The 19743-nt window shown below is 39.4% G+C and overlaps 1 protein-coding gene across 3 annotated transcripts in view; it reads left to right on the top strand.

The window, feature by feature from the left end:
* Positions 1–18535: 18535 nt before the first annotated feature.
* The window catches only part of NEK7 (NIMA related kinase 7), a 32233-nt gene continuing 31025 nt past the window's right edge, over positions 18536–19743 (top strand). For 2 of the 3 annotated variants that reach the window (XM_053470226.1, XM_053470223.1), the window contains exon 1: positions 18536–18684. The gene's annotated coding sequence lies outside the window, so the exon portion shown is untranslated. Of the gene's footprint in view, positions 18685–19593; positions 19638–19743 lie in introns of all 3 variants that reach the window. The other variant, XM_053470225.1, reaches the window with a different exon arrangement.

Raw genomic sequence — 19743 nt, 5'->3', positions numbered from 1 at the left:
TAAAAAAGAAAAAGTAAGTAACACACCAAAATTGGACAAAAAAAATAAATAACAATACTGATATATATATATATATATATATATATATATATATATATATATATATATATATGCTTGCTAACAACAATCACACTCCTATCACACACAGGTAAGCAGCAGGGCCCCTGAGAATGATTATTTTCGGCCGTTTTTCCCGGCATTTTGCCGATAATGCCATTTTCGGCCTATATGTTTCGGCCACCGATATTTCGGTGCATCCCTAGTATGTTTGGCTCTAATTTCCAGTATTATGGGAATATGACCATATCTGGTATCCCTGGAATTCTGTTTCTTTTTTTGCAGAGAAGCATAAAAAAAAAAAATATTTTGGGTCTGTACACGGAACACAGCAACCTCTCCAAGAACTGTGAAGGACTTTCCAAAAACTTCCTCTTTAGAAAAGAAACCCCTCTCAATTATTACAGAATGAAAAATGTTCACTTACCGTGGGATTTAAGTAAGTGAATACCGTATTTGCTCGATTATAAGACGACCCCCCAAATCTGAATATTAATTTAGGAAAAAAAAGAAAAAGCCTGAATATAAGACGACCCTATAGTAAAAAAGTTTTACCAGTAAATGTTAATTTAAGCTATGATTGAGAAAAATATTTTGGTTTTATTTCCTTCTATTTTCCATCCTGCCCCCCCCCGTTATGCACATCTGCCCCAGAAATGCCTTACACCCCCTATATGCCACTGTGCCCCATGATATGCCTTTTAACCCTATATGCCACTGTGCTCCATGATATGCCTTTTGACCCCCTATGTGCCACTCTGCCTCCAGAAATGCCTTATACCCCTATATGTCACTCTGGCATTAAGGGGGTTAAAAGGCATATTATGATGCAGAGTGGCATATAGGGAGGTTTAAGGCAATTCAGGAGGCAGAGTGGCATTAAGGGGGTTAAAAGGCATTTCATAGAACACTCTGCCTCCAGAAATGCCTTATGCCCCCCATTTAACACTTATAATTATAATATAAACTCTTATAATCGAGCAAATACGGTAATTTAGGCATTTTCATAGCATGAAAAAAAGTTACTTCCAGCAGAAGAATTTATGCAGAAAAGGTATGTGAACCCACTGTGGACTGGAAGCCAAATGAATATAAAATGCAATAAAAAATGTATACTTGTTTCACTGTGTGGAAGTTGCATTCGCAAAAACAATGAGAATCAAAATTGTACGTTATATACAACACACCCCTGTTAAAATGCCAGGTTCTTGTGATTTTAAATAATGAGACAAAGATAAATCATGTCAGAACCTTTTCCACCTTTAATGTGACCTATAGCGTGAACAATTCACTTGCAAAACAAGCTGAAATCTTTGAGGGGGGGAAAAACTCACAATAACCTGGTTGCATAAGTGCGCACACCCTCTTATAACTGGGGCTGTGGCTGTGTTCAGAATTAACCAATCAAATTCAAACACATGTTAAATAGGAGTCATTACACACCTGCCATCATTTAAAGTGACTCTGATTAATCACAAATAAAGTTCAGCTGTTCTGGTAGGATTTACCAAAGTCATGGTCCGCAGAGAGCTTCCAAAGCATCAGAGGGATCTCATTGTTGAAAGATATCAGTCAGGAGAAGGGTACAAATGAATTTCCAAAGCATTAGATATACCATGGAACAGAGTGAAGACAGTCATCATCAAGTAGAGACAATATGGCCCAACAGAGACATTACCAAGAACTGGACATCCCTCCACAATTGATGAAAAGAGAAGAAAACCCATATTCTTCATATGAATGGGCTATAGGGTAGGGTGGCAAAACGGAAGCCCTTTTTTACAAAGAAAAACATCCAAGCCTGGCTGAAGTTTGCAAAACCAAACATCAAGTCCCCCAAAAGCATGTGGGAAAATGTGTTACGGTCTGATGAAACCAAGGTAGAACTTTTTGGCGGGAATTATGAACAGTTCCAATTACCAGGCAATTTTGCCACAAAACCTTCAGGCGTCCTTTAGGAAGATGAAGAGGAAGTTCACCTTTCAGCACGACAACGACCCAAAGCACACATCCAAATCCACAAAAGCATGGCTTCACCAGAAGAAGACCTGAATCCAATTGAACATCTGTGAGGTGATCTGAAGAGGGCTGTGCATAGGAGATGTCCTCACAATCTGACAGATTTGGAGAGCTTTTGAAAAGAAGAGTGGGCATATATTGCCACGTCAAGATGTGCCATGCTAATAGACTCCTACCCAGAAAGACTGATTGCTGTAATAAAATCAAAAGGCGCTTCAACAAAGTATTAGTTTAAGGGTGTGCACACTTATGCAACCAGGTTATTGTGAGGTTTTTTTTTTCTCCCTCAAACATTTCAGCTTTTGCAATTGAATTGTTCACGCTATAGGTCACATTAAAGGTGGAAGAAGTTCTGACATGATTTATCTTTGTCTCATTCTTTAACATCACAAGAACCTGGCATTTTAACAGGGGTGTGTAGACTTTTTATATCCACTGTACATACACTATGCTGACAAAAGTATTGGGACATCTGACCCTTACACCAACAGGGATTTTAATGACATTGAGTTCTAAAACCATATATATTAATATGTAGTTTGTGAGGTCAGGCAAAGATGTTGGATGCAATCTCAGTTCCAGTTCATCTCAAAGGTGTTTAATGGGGTTGAGTGCAGGGCCCTGTGTGGGCCAGTCAAGGTCTTCCACAGAAAACTTATCCAACCATGTCTTTGTGGACTTTGCTTTGTGCACTGTGACACAGTCATGCTGGAATAAAAAAAGGGCCTTCCCAAACTGCTCCCACAAAGTTGGAAGCATTGCATTGCCCTTAAATGTCTTGGTGTCCTGAAGGGGGTATACAGGGACAGGGCAATATATATTTGTCAGATTTAAATGGAAATAGAAAAAGCTATTTCAAACATTTCCATAACAAATGACTGCCTAGTGTCAATCTAGACATTTTCAAATAATGTATTCTCTCTTTTACAAAGATATGATCTAAGTAGGTTAGATAAAAAGCTGTGTCACAACAGGATGTTAATTATATTCCACTATACCATAAACCACACTGGGCGTCAAAAAAGCTCTGCTTGTCAAGTAATGTCACGTATGCTGGTGTTTGTAGACAGCTCATAAAGAACCATTGCAAAAAGTACAAAACAATTGTCCACTAGCCAAATCCAACAAGCCAAAGCTTTTGGTCACAAGTAAACAAGCAAAGTCTAGAAAACAAGCCACAAATTCAAACCCAAATCCTTAGTCTCTATCTCAAAAGTACCAAATGACTGAGGGCCCTTCAGGGTTGTTTACTGGAGAAGCGTCACACCAAGCACATGGATCAACTCAGGACTGCAACATCTTGTAGTTCTGTAGCAGTGGCTCTGTGTCTTCACAGTTCTAGATGCATATACATGGTGGAATTTAACAGATAACATACTCGTATGTTTAAAGGTAGGTGACCAAGGGCTCTGTGGCCTTTGCAATGATAGCCTGTGGATTCTGGTGGATAACGTCTACCAAATGTGATCCTGCACCCCCTTCACAAGAAAGCTGGAGTTTCATTGGGCGCGATTACCAGAAGCACAATATTTTGCCATAAGTATTTAGCATTGTGAGAGAGTGAATGCCGGCACAATAACTTACCTGGAGGAACGGTAAAGGTAGGTGTCTGGTTCTCTTGGCCACTAGCTCCCCGTCAGTGGAGGTAGGTTTGGAATTGAGTGCTGTTCATTTTTCTTCCTTAATTACTATTACCGGTATTTCTCTAAAGACTGACAATAATTACTGTGGCAAAGTGGGAAATGAGGGCAATCAGAAGGACACTTCCACGAATTTATGCAGGGATTATATCAACTTTAGTACTTCGCATAAGAATTGCTATGTAAAATGAAAACATGGAAAATCTATATTCTGTTTTTGTTTATGAGTTTCTTTTCATATATTTTAGCCTATTATAACAAAAAATCAAGTATTATAATACATATTTGTTTAATTTTATAATGCTGGCATAATAGAACATGCATGCATCTATGACTTATCAAGACAAAGAATCAATACACATGCACATTCATGTACTGACATGCTTTGTTAAAGGCATAAAAGGCATTGTATTCTTGTGAACTAACACAAATTATAGCTTTCCTTGATGTTTTCATTCTTGACACAAGACTGCTATATAAACAAAGGAAGAATGACCGTGAGTTATCCCTAAGGTTAGAGGAGAACTACAGAAACTGCCTTGTTTGGATATGTCATAATGAGACTCTACTCCGTATGGAGGGACCATTTCCCCATTATGTGGCTCACTGCGTGCTGCTGACCCTTACCAACCCGGTTAAGCATGAAGAAGCAGCACAACCTGTCAGAGCAGTACTGGGCTGTGAGTAATTCCCAAGAATCTTCGAGTTCCACTTAGAAAGTCAAAGTATCTATTTATAAAGCAACGGCGAAAAAACATGAGACATTCACGACTTCACGACAATTCATATCTCTAAGAGATGGTTCTACAACAACTGGCTGACCTCTAAATGCTGGTTCAAAATTATTATAAGTTAACAAATTCTAATATTTATAGAGATCCTATATGTAATATACCGTCATATACAAACAGCTATAGGTAGAAAACTAAACATTAAGCAACACGTAACCAATAGATATTATGAGGGTACATGAGAACTCAAGATGCAATTAGAAAGTACAGTGGTCATAATAATATTTATTTTTGACCCAGTAATAACACGGTGGGGACTTAAATATTCAGGGGCAAATTGCATTGCTTGATGATTGCAGGGAAACTGCAGCCAGCATACTATTCCATACTACAGGAGCAGGGAAGCATATGAATAACAGCCTCGGCTTGGAGTCTGGATGTGAATTTATAATCAATGTATTGAACAAATATGAGTCTGCGTAGGCCGAGAGACTCCAAAGTGTGGGTCGCAGAGGAGCAGGGGTCTTACAGCAAACATGAGTGGACTCAAAATGATGCCAAGGCTAGGCACCAGAAGAATCTACAAATCCATAACAATCAGGTGAACTTTACAAAAATACTATTTTCAGCACTTCTTCTACATACAATTAGGATTTGGAGAAATGATCCTTTCTTTTCTTGTACCATAGGCAAGTATCTGCAATTATTTTAAAAAAAATCCCTAGCTGGTCTAATCTGTATTATAGTGAAGTGTTTTTTGGATTTCTTTGGGGATCGGAAGATATATATGAAGAAAACCCATCCTTAAATCATCTTTCTCCCATATGTCACTGAACAAAGGAGAAAGGAGAACTGCATACCCGGTGGTACAGATCGATATTTTTCTGCCCCACGGCTGGCCCTGTGATGCAGTGACTAAATGAAACGGGTTATGATGTACCCCCTGGTGTCCTTAGCCAAAATGCTTGTGAAGGCAGTGAAGGGAACTTAAGATGAGATATACTATATCTATGTTCTGTTTCATTGGCTCTTCATGGCCCCCAAAAATGTTCTGATGGTCCTACCAAGGTCCATTAACCAGTTACATGGTACTCATGGTTGTCACTAGCCAACTATTTCATATTATGATCGAGGCAAAATTATATATGATAAACACATGATAGACTATTTCTGGCATAGTTTCAGGTATACTATATTTTTTTTGTAATATCTCCCTTGGACGTTATACTGTACCTTATATTCCAAATGACGGCAAAAATAGTACAACCCATATTTCTTTTGTTACATGTTGTTACATGTAATTAGAATCAAGTAATAACATAAAAACTTAATGGCCAGAAATACTTATACAAATGTCATAAGGTTATATTTCATCTATTTTCTCATTTACATCTGTATCTCTTATTTCATTAGTTTATATATTATACAGAACTGTAAAACGTATTTGGGAAATTGACTAATCCTATTTAATAAGACTGCTCCTACATAACAACAACCCCAGGATTCCAAGTTTTGTAGACGGAGGTTTAGCTCACAAAGTGGGGATTTAGGCAACTGTGTTTAATGATTTTTAAGCCGTGGAGGACCACGAGGATTCAAATTTGTTTTAAGGGAGACCATATGTTGCACCTGAAGGCAAAACCATTTAAATCAATGGAAGGTGTCAATTTATAGGGCTACAATTATTATGGACTAAACAGCCCCTGGTCAAACTGTGGGGACACTTCCTGATGAAAGGGAAAAAAATGGCATATCCTGTAATAAAACAGAAAATGTAATCAATGGCGGTATGGTCTTGGGCTCCACATGTCTTACTTACAAGAAGATAAACTATTAAAACCTGCTTAAAGAGCCATGACACTACAAGGGTTAATCCTGTGTGCAAAATTACATCTCAATGACACGGTCAGAACAGAGCACAATACCTGGTTCTATATAATAGACACAGAATTTGACAGCAGATCATTAAGCTCATCCAGTCTGCCCACTTTTATGTTTATCTCGCCTTAGATTCAGGATAGCCTTATAGCTACTCCACCCATGTTTAAAACTCCTCATTGTATTAGCATCTACCACTTCTGCTAGGAGGCTGTGCCACTTATCTACCACTCCTTAAGTAAAGTAAAAATTTCTGTCAGCTTCCGACCCTCTAGTTTTAGATGATGACTTCTTGTTTTAACATTTCTTTTCCTTTGAAATAAACTTCCCTCCTGTATTTTGTTAAATCCCTTTTAAGTGTTTACATGCTTCTATCACATGCCCTCTCCCTTTTCTTTCATCCTCGCTTTACATATCGAGATCCCTTAGTCTCTCATCATTTTTATCCTGCATTCACCATTTTTGGTGAATACAATTATTAAAAAAAGTATGCTGCAAGGGATTTTGGTTTTTTTTGCAGGTGATAAAAACACTCCCAACAGGATATGTATTACTAGAAACCAAATAATGCAAAAACTATATTTCATCTCGCAGAGAGATGATATTTAATACAATATGAGGCTTAGGGTTTAGATTTTATTCATGGGACCATGCACCAGGGAACGTCATGGCTATTACAGGAATTGTTTGTAAACATGGTTATGCGAAGTGTCCACCAGTGTCGGTGACAAGGCAAGTCATTGGTTCCCATGTGGCACTGACTCAATTGTCCATCAAAAAGCCTGAAGGTGCCGACCCCTGGTTGATATAAAAGGAGATTGCATGCTGGCCTTTCCAGTGTAATAAAATAATTGGTTTCCTTGAGCTCGCCTCTCAAATATCCCCAACTGTGCAGGTTTCCTCCTTTCAGGATGCTGTTTGCTGCAGTTCCAAAAGAGAGATAACTGATTAATTAACCTGTGAACATTTGGGGAGATTCTGAAAACTTGCACTGCTGGCATAGTTGAATACCGAGATTTATGGTATCAGCAGAGCCGGCCTTAAGTGTTCTGGCGCCCTGTGCGGACTACTCCTCTGGTGCCCCCCCATCCCAAAAAAAAGAAAGCACCGCGACGGAACGGAGTCACTGAGAGTGAGGGGCGCCGAGCGGTTGCTGAAAACTTCACGAGCAACCGCTCGGCGCCCTTGCCCAGGACTTAAATGAAAACACTGGTTTTTTTTGTTTAACTTTATTTAACATCCTCCATGTTAAATAAAGTTAAAAAAAACTTTATTTAACATAGAGGATGTTAAATAAAGTTACAAAAAAAAAACCAATGTTATAATTTAAGTCCTGGACGGCGCCCCTGTTGCCATGGCGCCCTGTGCGGCCGCACAGGTCGCACACCCCTAAGGCCGGCCCTGGGTATCAGATTAGCCTACACTTGTTAAAAATGACTTATTCCAGGCTTTAAGTGAATTAAAGGAGCAGTGAAAATGAGTGCAGGTATTCTTAATTATTGGAGTTATTCTGTCTCACTAAACTGCTCCCCCAGCTGCCTGAACTGAAAGCAGGAAGCATACTACAGCACATGTTCAGTAGTACTCATATTCTAGCCAATGGGAGCTCAGAATGACCCAATGAGCTGTAAAAATTATTAATATCTGTGCTTTCACAGCAGAGAGTTTAATCACAGCTATCACCTGGCCATCTTATGACATATTGAAGAGGAGCGCCAGGATACGAAAAGGTAACTCTAATCATGACCTACTTACAGATTCCATCTCTCACTTTTTGCTAAGATCAAGTGAGTACTGCTGTGAGAGAGCCGTGGACTTAAGGACAGAATTACAGAAGATCACAAGGTAAATGCCTGGCCATCTTACACCATACACCTTTGGACCCTTCCTGGCACTTTTATGTTCATCTGTTACTAGTCAATTCTAGTCCAAAAAAATGTTTTGTCTGATTTTCTTTATTGCACCTGTGCATGCAGAGCTATGAATTTATTTAAGAATTTTATTGATATTTTTTTGGAGATTGAAAAGTCACAATAAAGCCAATAAAGGGGAGGTGTGGAAGGTATAGTACACTTTGGGGTGCACCCTCTTCCCTACATGATCTGGTCATCTTGCTGGCCTTTGGCCCATTGAGGGAAGGAAGGGGTCGTATATATATCCCTTTTGCGGACAAAGATGGAACTGGTAAGTTCTTTTGGGCAAATATGGCACTGACAAGCTGCTTGGGGGCAAAACTGACACCATGGGAATGGGTGACATGTTACTTGGTGAACAAAGAAAAGGAATCCCAGCAGAACCATTTTTTCTTTTTTATGTTACTTGGTTGCATAGAAAATGGGTGTTATAGAGGAGCATTATTTGTTAAGAAGAGTAGTTAGCAACATAGTCACACCCAGCTGGGGGGAAACAAACAAACAATCTTCTATTCAAACTTTAGTGACCCTTAGCTCACCCATACTCTGCACCTTTACATCACACCAGGTTATGGTGTCATATTAATGTAGAGGATGGTGGCAGTGGAGGTAAGTGGTGGCGATACGGGGTGGCTACGATGCCTAGCCAAGATACATCACTGACTCCATGACAGCAACTATCCTGACCCAGTGAAAACTGTGTGAACGTGATATTTTCTTAGCAGTTCTGAAAGCTGTAGTATCTACAGATTGTGTTATAAAAATGCTGAAAAACAAAATAAAAAAGAATAAAAAAAATCTTCATTTAATTGAATTAAATGTTTTCTAGTTAAAGGTTGCACATATTAAAATGCTGCTTTATCACTGTAAATCGACTACTTATTGTTATTGCACCGGGCGGTTCAGGAATTGTGTTACTTTTTCTCCTAAGCAACCTGTTTCTGCGTAATGATAGTGACTGTGGCCAAACACACTTAAGTGTCAAAGAGCTTTGTTTCCTAGCAAACCACAGAGCACCGCAGAAAAACCTCACCTATTATTATTATTATTAGACATACCTTTGGGAAACTAAACGCTCTCATTTTTACGCAGTTTACACTTGAGTAAAGCGTTATCTTTGGATATTTGTAAAGATCCATAGCAGGAACTTAATATAAGTACTTGCTCGGTATACTCATGTTTGCCCTGAAGGTTTGTTTGGCAAGATGTATTTGCCATAAAACTATGCTGACATATAACACGTTTGCTTTACAAAATATATTTCATGATAACATTATCCTTTCCTGCATGCTCCCTCTAGAGGAATGCAGTTCCTACAAAGCATTCTGGAATACCTTCCCAGTAATGGGGATCAACTGGATTTTCTCCAGTTGGAACTGATGCTATCATAGACAAAAGTCTTTTTAACCCCTTCATGAACAACAGTACTCCACAACCTAATGACTTTGTTTTTTTGCAATTTATACTATATGTTTGTTTAAACCATAGCTTACTTTTTGTTTGTTTAGTGAACCTAAACAAGTTAGATATCATTTTTGTATAGAAAAGTTTAGCTTTTGTTTTAAACCATATACATTCTTCTAAGGTAGGAGTGTCAAGAACATTAGACTGTCCCTTTAAGCAGTACTTGGTTGGTACAAGAGTTTTTTGGGGGGGGGTTTTGGATAGTCTCAGGGCTTCTCCTATATAAAATAGTGTGCCTTTGTTGTCCCCACCACACACACTTACAGTGTCAATGTAAGCATAGGCCTCTTGAGCCCACCCTCATGCATTGAAGGAGGCTCCTGAAAGGCACCAGAGCTAATTGGGGTAATTTTGTGGGGCAACAGCCAACACCATCCTTCCCGGTACAGGTGGCCCAGAGAGATACAAGCTGATAGAAAATCCTAACGGCGCCCAGTGTATGGACACTACACAAAAAAGGAAAAAATGCACCCGCCCAGGGCCGGCCCTGCCATGGAGCAGAGTGGGGCAATTGCGGAGGAGAGAGAGGGGCGCCGAGTGGTTTTCGCTTATCAAGTTGTCAGTACCCGCTCAGCGTCCCTCTCTCTCCTCTGCGAGCCCTCTAGCTCGGTCCCGGTGCCGGCTTGTAATGCTGAGCGCCGGAATATGATGTCATTTCTGGCGCTCAGCAGTGAAGCAGCGCGCACCGCGGCAGAGCAGGGAGACTTTCGCTGCAGGACTGCTAGAAGGTAAGTGAAGTACAAAGGGGGGGTAGGGTAGATAATAGGGAGGGAGGAGGGTAGATAATGAGAAGGTAGGGAGAGGAAGGGTAGATAATGAGCAGTGGCGTCGGCAGGCGGGGGGGCGGCATTGCACCCACCTCTAGGGCTATATATACTAGAATGAAAACAAATGTCAATATATAAAAAAATATACAAAAAGAAAGAGAATATCAGTGTAGGTTGTTCAAACTCTACAATAAATTAGAGTGTACAAAAATACCTATAATAATAAAATAAAAAAAATATATTAAAATGTACGAAAAGTGCAACAATAATGATAAGCATGTGACTAATATGCACAGAGAGATGGCACTAAATCTGGCCCTGGATACTCAATAAGGTCCAAGGGACATTGCACAGATCATTAGAGAGCAGACTGTATCTAATAATGTGGTCTGGCTCAAGAATAGTCTGATATGGGAAAAGGGAACAAAATAAATACTACTGGAGGTTTTCTTTTTATCACCCGATATCTAGCATTTTTATAATTATGCTGATAATCTTGAATATCCTAAACAATAACCTACAGAATATTTGATTGCTGATATGTACAAGCCATGAAGCCCTACAATTTGGTTATATGATCATTAAGTAATACACATTTAATATGTTATTTTTTCACACAAACATTAACTAATAGAAAACTGTTTCTAGGATCAGATACCGTACATTTTCCTTTCACAATCAACATAGCGTTGGTCTTAATTTAATTCAAAACTCTGGCACTGTTTTCCCGTTCCCCCATTCTTTGTTCTTCGTATAAAAGAAAGAGTTTTTTAATGTCTGTTATCATAATAACGATGATGCTTCGTATGTACATTTGCCATAAGAGATACCCTGATAAAAATGTCTAATTATCAAGCTGGCCTCATCGGCAAATGTATGTAAAAATTCCCTTGATATTGAATTCTCATTAAAGAAAACTTGAAAGGAATGGAAACATAATTATATTATTATTAATTAGACCTTTACGGAACAGAACATACTTAATGAAAAAAAAAATATGATGTGATCAAGAGAAAGACTGTACCCTTAGTAATCCCGTTTTTTGGTTTTTAATGGATCCGTTGCACAACATGCAGAATATATTAACAAAGCACGCTATTGATCTCTATTAGAGAATATGCATACTATTTAGATTCCATGTTGTATAAACACAATCCTCCTGGAAGGCTATTGCCCAATAAATGCCTAGGTGCGTGTATGTATATATATATATATATATATATATATATATATATATATATATATATATTTAGCAGCACACTATGCTCTTATACTTTTGTATTGCATGGGATTGCATCTGATCCAGTGAAGGTATGTGGGAGACATTGGGTACCAGCGCACCAGATATTGGCCCTGTTTGCCTTGATGACCAATTTAAGCCTACTTGTAAAATGTTTTCAAGATAATTGGTTTAAACGTAAGGGACCTTGCAGAATACATAGTTAGATAATGAGACTTCCAAGAAATTTTTATTGTTTTTATTATGCTTTATTCAAGCCACTTTATGCTACTATTGCAGCAGAAGCTCATCGAGGTTGGCTCTTCAATGTTACTGCGACTATCTTGCAAATTCTCCTGCCAACTCAGTCTTTAGTGAATTGGCAGGAGAATTTGCAAGATAGTACGTTCCTCGATTATGGAGGAGTTTGCACAGTAGTTATTCTAGGCTTCTACTCCAACACGTCACTATTCATCACACACCGGCAAGTTTCTTCAGCAAGATAGGCTTAGTTGGCCCTGCATTATTCAATAGGTAAAGAGACTTCAATGTCACTGATTTAACTATTTATTATAGAGGGCAGCCTAGCTCTTCTTGAAGCAGAAGCTCACTGGGGTTGCCCCTTCATAATACATAGCATAGTCAAGGTGTGCAAACTCTACCATGAGTGAATACATTTCACTAAGAGATAGCTAAAATGCGGTGACATACTGTAATTCCTTTTGTTGTTGGCATTGACCTTGGTTATAAATATGTGAAAGCTTTCAGGTGTGGCAGTAAATTGTACATCACTGACACTTTAAACAAAATTGCCCAATGGGTACTAAAATTAGCTACTTTTTACCTAAGAGCACTTATTGTGGATGCATTACATTTCATTAGTATTTTGACCTCAAAATGTCTACTTTAGACTAAATCCTGTAAACATTTTGTTGTCTTGAAGCCAAATCAATGGCTCGACTACAAAAAAAAAATCCTGAAATCATTGCTATTAAAGTTCTTTTTTGCACATTTAGTACTTTGTAATCAAAGCAGACATGCATCCGGCACCCACGAGAGATCCTTGATCCTCCTAACACAGCCAAACCATTAACTTTAGATTAAAATGTACAAGTTTAATCATCTTACAGCTGCTAAAAGCATTAACTTCCATGTTAATTACCTAATTCTTAATGTAGCGTTTAAATATAAATGCTCCCTTTAGAATGTTGATCTGTAGCCTAATTATGTGCATGGGGCAATTGAGTCCACAGAAGCCAGGGATTGAGTGTACAGAATAACATGCCCAATGACACATGATCGTATATATTGATCAATGCTGTGGCTGAGCAGGGGTTAATTATTGTCATGATTCAAATCTGAGTTTTGTTTTCGATGTTATTTAGTAAAAAAGATTTCTGAAAATCTGACCTATTTCACACGGATATGATGAGCTTTTTTTGTTGTATTTTAGTATTTTTGGCTGCACAAACCAACACTGAAGTGAATTCTTTTTCCGATAAATAGCAGAGAGTTGGTTTCCATGGAGACTACATCGTGCCTTACAGGAAACCATCATAAAAGTCATCAGCACAGATATGGTTTTAAAATGACATAGGGTGGGGGACTTTGCATACAATAAAATATAATCTATACAGGTTTTAGTCAATTTACCAGCAAATACATACAGTATATTACCCTACACTAAATATTTACCTAAAACAAAGCAAGAATTCCACTCATACACAGTGAATACCATTCAAAAAATCACCTATCGTCATAAATATTGGGGATTCCGTCACACTATATGACCATATATTGCTTAGTCCGCCAGGTTTGGGGAGTCCTATCTAATTTTTCATGGCTATATTGCTTACCAAGGCCCAATATAAAATATTGTATAATGTATAACGCCAATTTAATGTAGTGTTGAGCACCCAGGATGACATAGCATTTACTTAATGTCATGATTTGTATGCATAAGTTACCCTTTTTTGCATGCAAATACATTTAAGAATTAATTGGAATTTTTGTAATGCAGGAGATACACGCGGACGCCCAGCACTGGCTCAAGCGAGAGTTCTAGTGGATCTAATGAGATCCCTGCGCACATACGCAGAAAGCTTTCTAAGCAGATTTCAGTGGGTGCTTCCATGTCAATAATTAGAGTCAATCTCACTAACTGAAGCACATAGTTAAAGCTCCAGTTTCCAATTGACATGTATTAGAAGCCCCTCGTACACATAAATTCCTTTTTTTTTAGGATGTGCATGGTTATTACGTCTCCCATATTGTTACGTTGCCAGTTGTTGCTGGTTGGTTTAGATAAAAGAAAGGAGATCAGAAGAGGGAATGTATACAATGAGTTAGTTCTCCCATTAAACAAAGTATTCCCCAAAACAATTAGACTAATTGACAACAAACACATGCTATCGGTAGTGTTAGTAAATTAATTTATGCTAAAACCTGCAAAGAAGAACAAGTCTTCTTTAGGTCACTGATGTCAAATGCATCAACTGACTCTCAGTACAGTAGGGTCTTCACAGTAGGATATTGAAGACACTCGAGTTCTACACGTACATAGGAACTTTCTAAATGAGCTGACCCTTGGAGATTCCATTGTGAAGTAGCATGATTGCGTTAACCGAATTGCTGTAAAACCAGTCCTCATGGAAACCTTGAGTTGCCATCGTTTAACAATGCACCTGAATATCACCTATAACTATACTGGTAGCAAAAGCACCGGTTGGGAGTCTAAGATAACAGTGTAGATCACTGCAGTGTAGCGCCAGCTATAGACTGTCTGACCCTTCACCCCAAGACTCTGAACTTGGGGCAAAAACCATGAGACTCAAGTTTAAACCCTGAAAGTTCACAGGTATGGTTATACAACACCATCAGATCAATTTCGATAAAATATAAGACACTTAAACATCTGAATTGCATCATTGGGTTCTATAGTGTAATTGCTTGTGAAATGCATGTATTGGGTTAATAACAGTAGGATTGCAGCCCTTAATAGGCAGGCGTTTATGCTCGTACTGATGTGATAGCCATTCTGAAGACTCATCATCAGGACATATTCACAGCAATAAACACACACTGCGCGCCCAGAACTTGATCTGCTTCATTGAGCAGCTGGCAGGAGTGAGGAAGCCCTGCAGACCTTCTCACAAGGCGCGTGTATGTAGCTTCCATGATGTGATCAACAGCGTGGAGAGACACGCTGAAATACTGTCACACACAACAGAAAACCTCCCTGGTTTTTTGTGTCTTGTGCTCAGAAGCTCAAACATTTTGCTCTCTTATACCATCTTGCTGTTCTTACAGACTCGCTCTCTATGGGGAGTATGTACTAACACAAAGGCAAACATTCTTTTAATTATTTATTTATGTTTTTTAAGGTATCTTTTTTTTATCTAGAGCGATAGTATTATTGTAGATGCACTGTTTTAGTACATCGAAGCCAGTGTCAATGCATTAGAGGTTTTGAAGCCTGCAGAGGGAATATGCACAACACAGGGGTCCCCTATCCATGGTACTGAATACAAACAGTGATCAAAGTCAATGATTTCGGGATTTTCATATTCACTGAATTTGTAACTAAACTTGTACATAATCTCACATAACATTCAGGTTACCCCCTGGAATTTAATATAGTAATCCATTCTATGTAAGTGTGTCCAAACAACATTATTCCAACTTCAATGTATATCGCTTTTCTCAGCCAACTTCTAGAGGTCAGCCAGTTGACAAGATGAGCCTTTATGTCTAGGAACGTTCCTTATGGCTTCTTAATTATTCTAGTTCTCCCACCAATAGCATAAAAATATTCCAGTCTCTCATTTGTAGAAGTTCATTGAATCCTCAGATTCATAAAAATGCGCTGTTAGTATGCTTGCAATCCGCCTTGACTACTAATGCCCATGCATTTACAAACCAGACCACATGAAACTGTAAAGGAACCACACAGCTATCATATGAATATATGTGCATATGATGGCTGACGTGTCCCTTTAATTACAGGAGCACGTCCATCATGAGCATGCTCAGTTTCTCTCTCTTGTAGACTTGTGCATTCGGATTGTACTGATTGAAAATTTACAGACTTCAGCGATTCGTATGAAGCCACAAAAACAAGGCTAGATGCCCACGAAGCAAAAAGCTCCCAATTTTTTGTCCAACATTCGTGGGTCCACGTTCTCTTATACTCTCTCTCTCACGCTCTCAAAATGTTTCACTACCTTCTCTGCTGACCACTTCCGCATCTTCTATCTTCCCCCTTCTCTTCTCTCTTCAATCTTTAATCTTCTTTCTTCGTCCGCATATCCGCGGACTTAACCCAGCAACTTCCGGCACAATGGCAGCACTGTGGTGGTGTCCTCCCAGATCACCCAATACGGGAAGAGGATGTCACCAAAAGCACCAACAGAGGGTAATATGGCAGCGCTTGCGGTGACGCCCTCATCCTCGGAGGATTGGGGAGAAGACGTCACCGCGGCGCTGGCAAATTTCCCTCAAATCACCTTCCATTGAATAATTTGTGCTCAGGGGCTCGATCATAGTTGGATAACTTTGGATACATTGCTGTATTTTGTTGGGGCAGGCTTATAACACAGTTGCCATCTTGCTGACACATCCCATTTTAAATTGTTGCTTCTTCCTAATATATTGTTACAAATTCCTTATTATCCAAATGCCTTAAATTATTATATTATTTAATACTGAGAGATAAGGAGAAACAGAAGAAAAAAAATACATGAAATCCCCCAGCTAGTGATGGGATTGTTGCAGTGCTGGATTTAGTGAGATGTGACTGTTCTTCTTTAAAGCCAGAGATCAGGGTGCAATCAGTACACAGGGTATGAGGTTATACTATCTTAGAATACCTAGTGACGTCTTTAATCTTTTATTTACTATTCCTGGTTGGATGATGACGTGTTTGAGTGGGCTCCTGAAATATGCAGCTTGGCACAGAACATACTGTCTGAGTTATATATAGTTTATTCTGAATACAAATGCCATTTGACTTGTGGTATTTCAAGCCTGCTGCGACCAAATCGTCAAATGCTGAAAATGGATACCCACACGTCTCTGACATGTCCCTACTGTGCACTTTTGACTTCTAACCGCAGACTAAACAACTATCCAGTTAGTGTCTGGGGTTACAGTAAGCAAAATGCATTGGTTACACTTAAAGATGCACTTGGTGCGTCAAGATAAAAATATATTTTTTTTTCTGATAAAATCAAGATTGGCTGCTCGTTTTGGACATACATCATTTCTTTTTACAATGTTTTATTATTATTATTATTTATTGTTTTATATAGCAAGAGAAATGTGCAAGAAGGTAAATACCAACATTTGACCAAAAAAGAAACAATGTCTCCAAAATACATATCTGGTACATATACATGAAAGCAAGCATAAATACACAAAATTACTAGATTTGCTTGCCGATCTGGCAAAATAGTCCAAATGAGCTTGCATACCGTTCTATTTTGCAAGGACACGATAGACAAGGCAAACACATCTTTATATATGTCTGTGTTTGTGCTGCTATACACAGACATTCAAAGACATAAAGCACATACAAACATATGCTTGATAACTACAACCACATGCATGCCTACAACGATATCCCCACATAAATACACGCATAAATACACGCACACCTTCATACATACTGACTGCCAGAAACCCAAATCCAAACACCTGCCTGCAGAGTATCTGTCTTTTTAAAAAAGAATGTGGGGTTCCCATCTGCTCCATGAGGTCAGGATGCAGGGCTATCATTTCTAAAACCTGGGCCATTGTGGTGCCTTTATGTCTGGGTGGGTTGGAAGCAAATCCACCACTGGATGGGCTCCAAATTTGGGGAGATCCCCAAGAATGGGTATTATCAGCTCGCCATACACTGAACCCCTATTCAATTTACATGAGGGTGGCAGTACTGTGACAAAAACCTCTGTTCTGAAATGTCCCCTGAGCCACTCCGTAGTTTACAATGTTATAATATGCCAATGGTGACTTGGTCTCCAAGAAGTCATGATTCTGTCTAAATTATAAACCGTTTATATTACTGATTTTTAAGGATGCGCTTTGTATGTGCAACTAAACCCCGTGTTCTTAAAAACCTGAGGCTGCGGATAACTTAACAGGAAACCTGGGGAATGAGCCGAGCCTGAGACTCTGGAAATATTAACCCTTTAATAACCCATCGTGAAGATTGTTAACCAAATGGCTCTAATAGCGGTCCCCATGGAAACCTTTACTTGTCACTATTTAAACATACACTTAACCGAGTCGCCTGCAATCAAGCAGGGACATTACCCATAACATCCGGGAGTCATATATAATCACAGCAGTGCAGAACAGGAAGGAGCCAGCTCCAGAGAATCTGCCCCTTCAACCTGAGATTGAGGCAAAACCCCTGAGAGCCAGGGAAAAACCCCGAGCGTTCCCAGGTATGGAGAAGGGTAACGAAGCAGTTATATGTATAATTTATATTTTTCAATAACCCCAACTTCATTTCTAGGCAGTGCAGGATCACAGGCTCTCACAGTGTACACCCTGGGGCTTTCACTATACTTTTGTTAGAAAGATCCAGTTTACATTAAACTTCTCCATATTAGCGGGCGGTGCGTACACAGCACACTCGCGTAGGAATACGATCACAGTGCGCAGGGTAGTCTGTGCAATTCTTACTACACCAATCAAGTCACTCGCAAAACTTCCCCGAAACCACGCCCGTCGCTACCCGGCACGACTTTCCTCTGACTCCGGCCACGCCCCTCCGCTGTCGTCACTCTACCCCATCGCTTGCTGGAGTTCCTTGTCCCGTCGCCTTGTGTGCCCGCCTCTTTTTCCGCTGTGCATGCCGGGATGTCCTGGCAGTCAGTTGGAGGCCGCACTCCGCTTTGAGGAGTCTAGCGGAGCTGAGCTGTGTTTACCTGCCTTGTGTGTACCTGTCCTGGGTGTGTACACCCGCCGAGCGACGGGGACGATTAGCCTGGGGTGAGGAAGCAATAATATTGTGTGTTTGTTGCTGTGTTACTGGTTAGAAAATGTTAAAAATATTAGTAATAGTGTTGGCCGAGAGCACTATTACACGGCATGCACTGTGTCAATGACTGTAACTAAAGTATTAATAGGCCACACTGGGTCGTGCTGGGGTAGAGCACCTAGCGCTGTCATTAGCAGTATGTTGCCCTGTCACCTATCTTCTGATACATCTAATTAGGTTAGTGCTAATTCTACACATGCCTTCATATGTTTCACGTATACATGGAGTTTTGTGGGATGGGAGTTGCTGTTGTCACCTTTATGTTCATTGCAGAAGTTACAATTATTCATTCCTGCAGCATCATTTTGTATTAATGCTTTTTTATGTAACGCTGTAACGTAACAAACTTTGCGAAATATCAGGAAACTCAGGCTTTCTTACTTCCGTGACTTTCACAACTTTGTTCCACTACCAACATGCAAATTAAAAGTTAGATATCTGGTTGCCAATAGTGGGGTTGCGGTGTTAGCTTAATATATATATATATATCTATATATAGATATATATATTATAATTTGCTTATAGCAGCACATATACCGCACTAGTTTGGCTCCCAGTCTTATATTACTTAATGCACTAAAAGACTTTTAAGGCTTATCTATATAAAGAGCAGATCTGGGGCACGTTGCTTATTTGCAGGGGCATGCTTGTTGGTTGTCATGGTGATTGTTCCGCATTCCACACTGTACGTCAGAATTACCCTCTATTCTTAAATGTAATTATACTTTTTTGAGCCCAAACATGTGTATATTTTACCTGCCGCCAGACTGTCATTGAAGTGAAATCTGTTACAGTAAAATATAAAGCTAGCTGTGCTTTAAACTACTTTTCTCACTCCTGGTTTTTTGTTTTGGTGACAGAAACGTCTTAGATCCCGCGCAGGACACTTGAGACGTCTTTGCAGGTAGCTTGGAGGGCCTTAGTACCCAGCACTAATTTGTAACCAGGAAGCAGGTGAAAACAATGTGTTTGAATAGTCACCCTCTTAATTGTGTTAGTATTAGCAGCAG

This window comes from Spea bombifrons, chromosome 6, assembly GCF_027358695.1.
Source record: "Spea bombifrons isolate aSpeBom1 chromosome 6, aSpeBom1.2.pri, whole genome shotgun sequence".
NCBI classification, from domain to species: domain Eukaryota; kingdom Metazoa; phylum Chordata; class Amphibia; order Anura; family Pelobatidae; genus Spea; species Spea bombifrons.
Note: the sequence above shows the minus strand (reverse complement) of the source record. Positions and strands in the feature narration are given on the sequence as shown.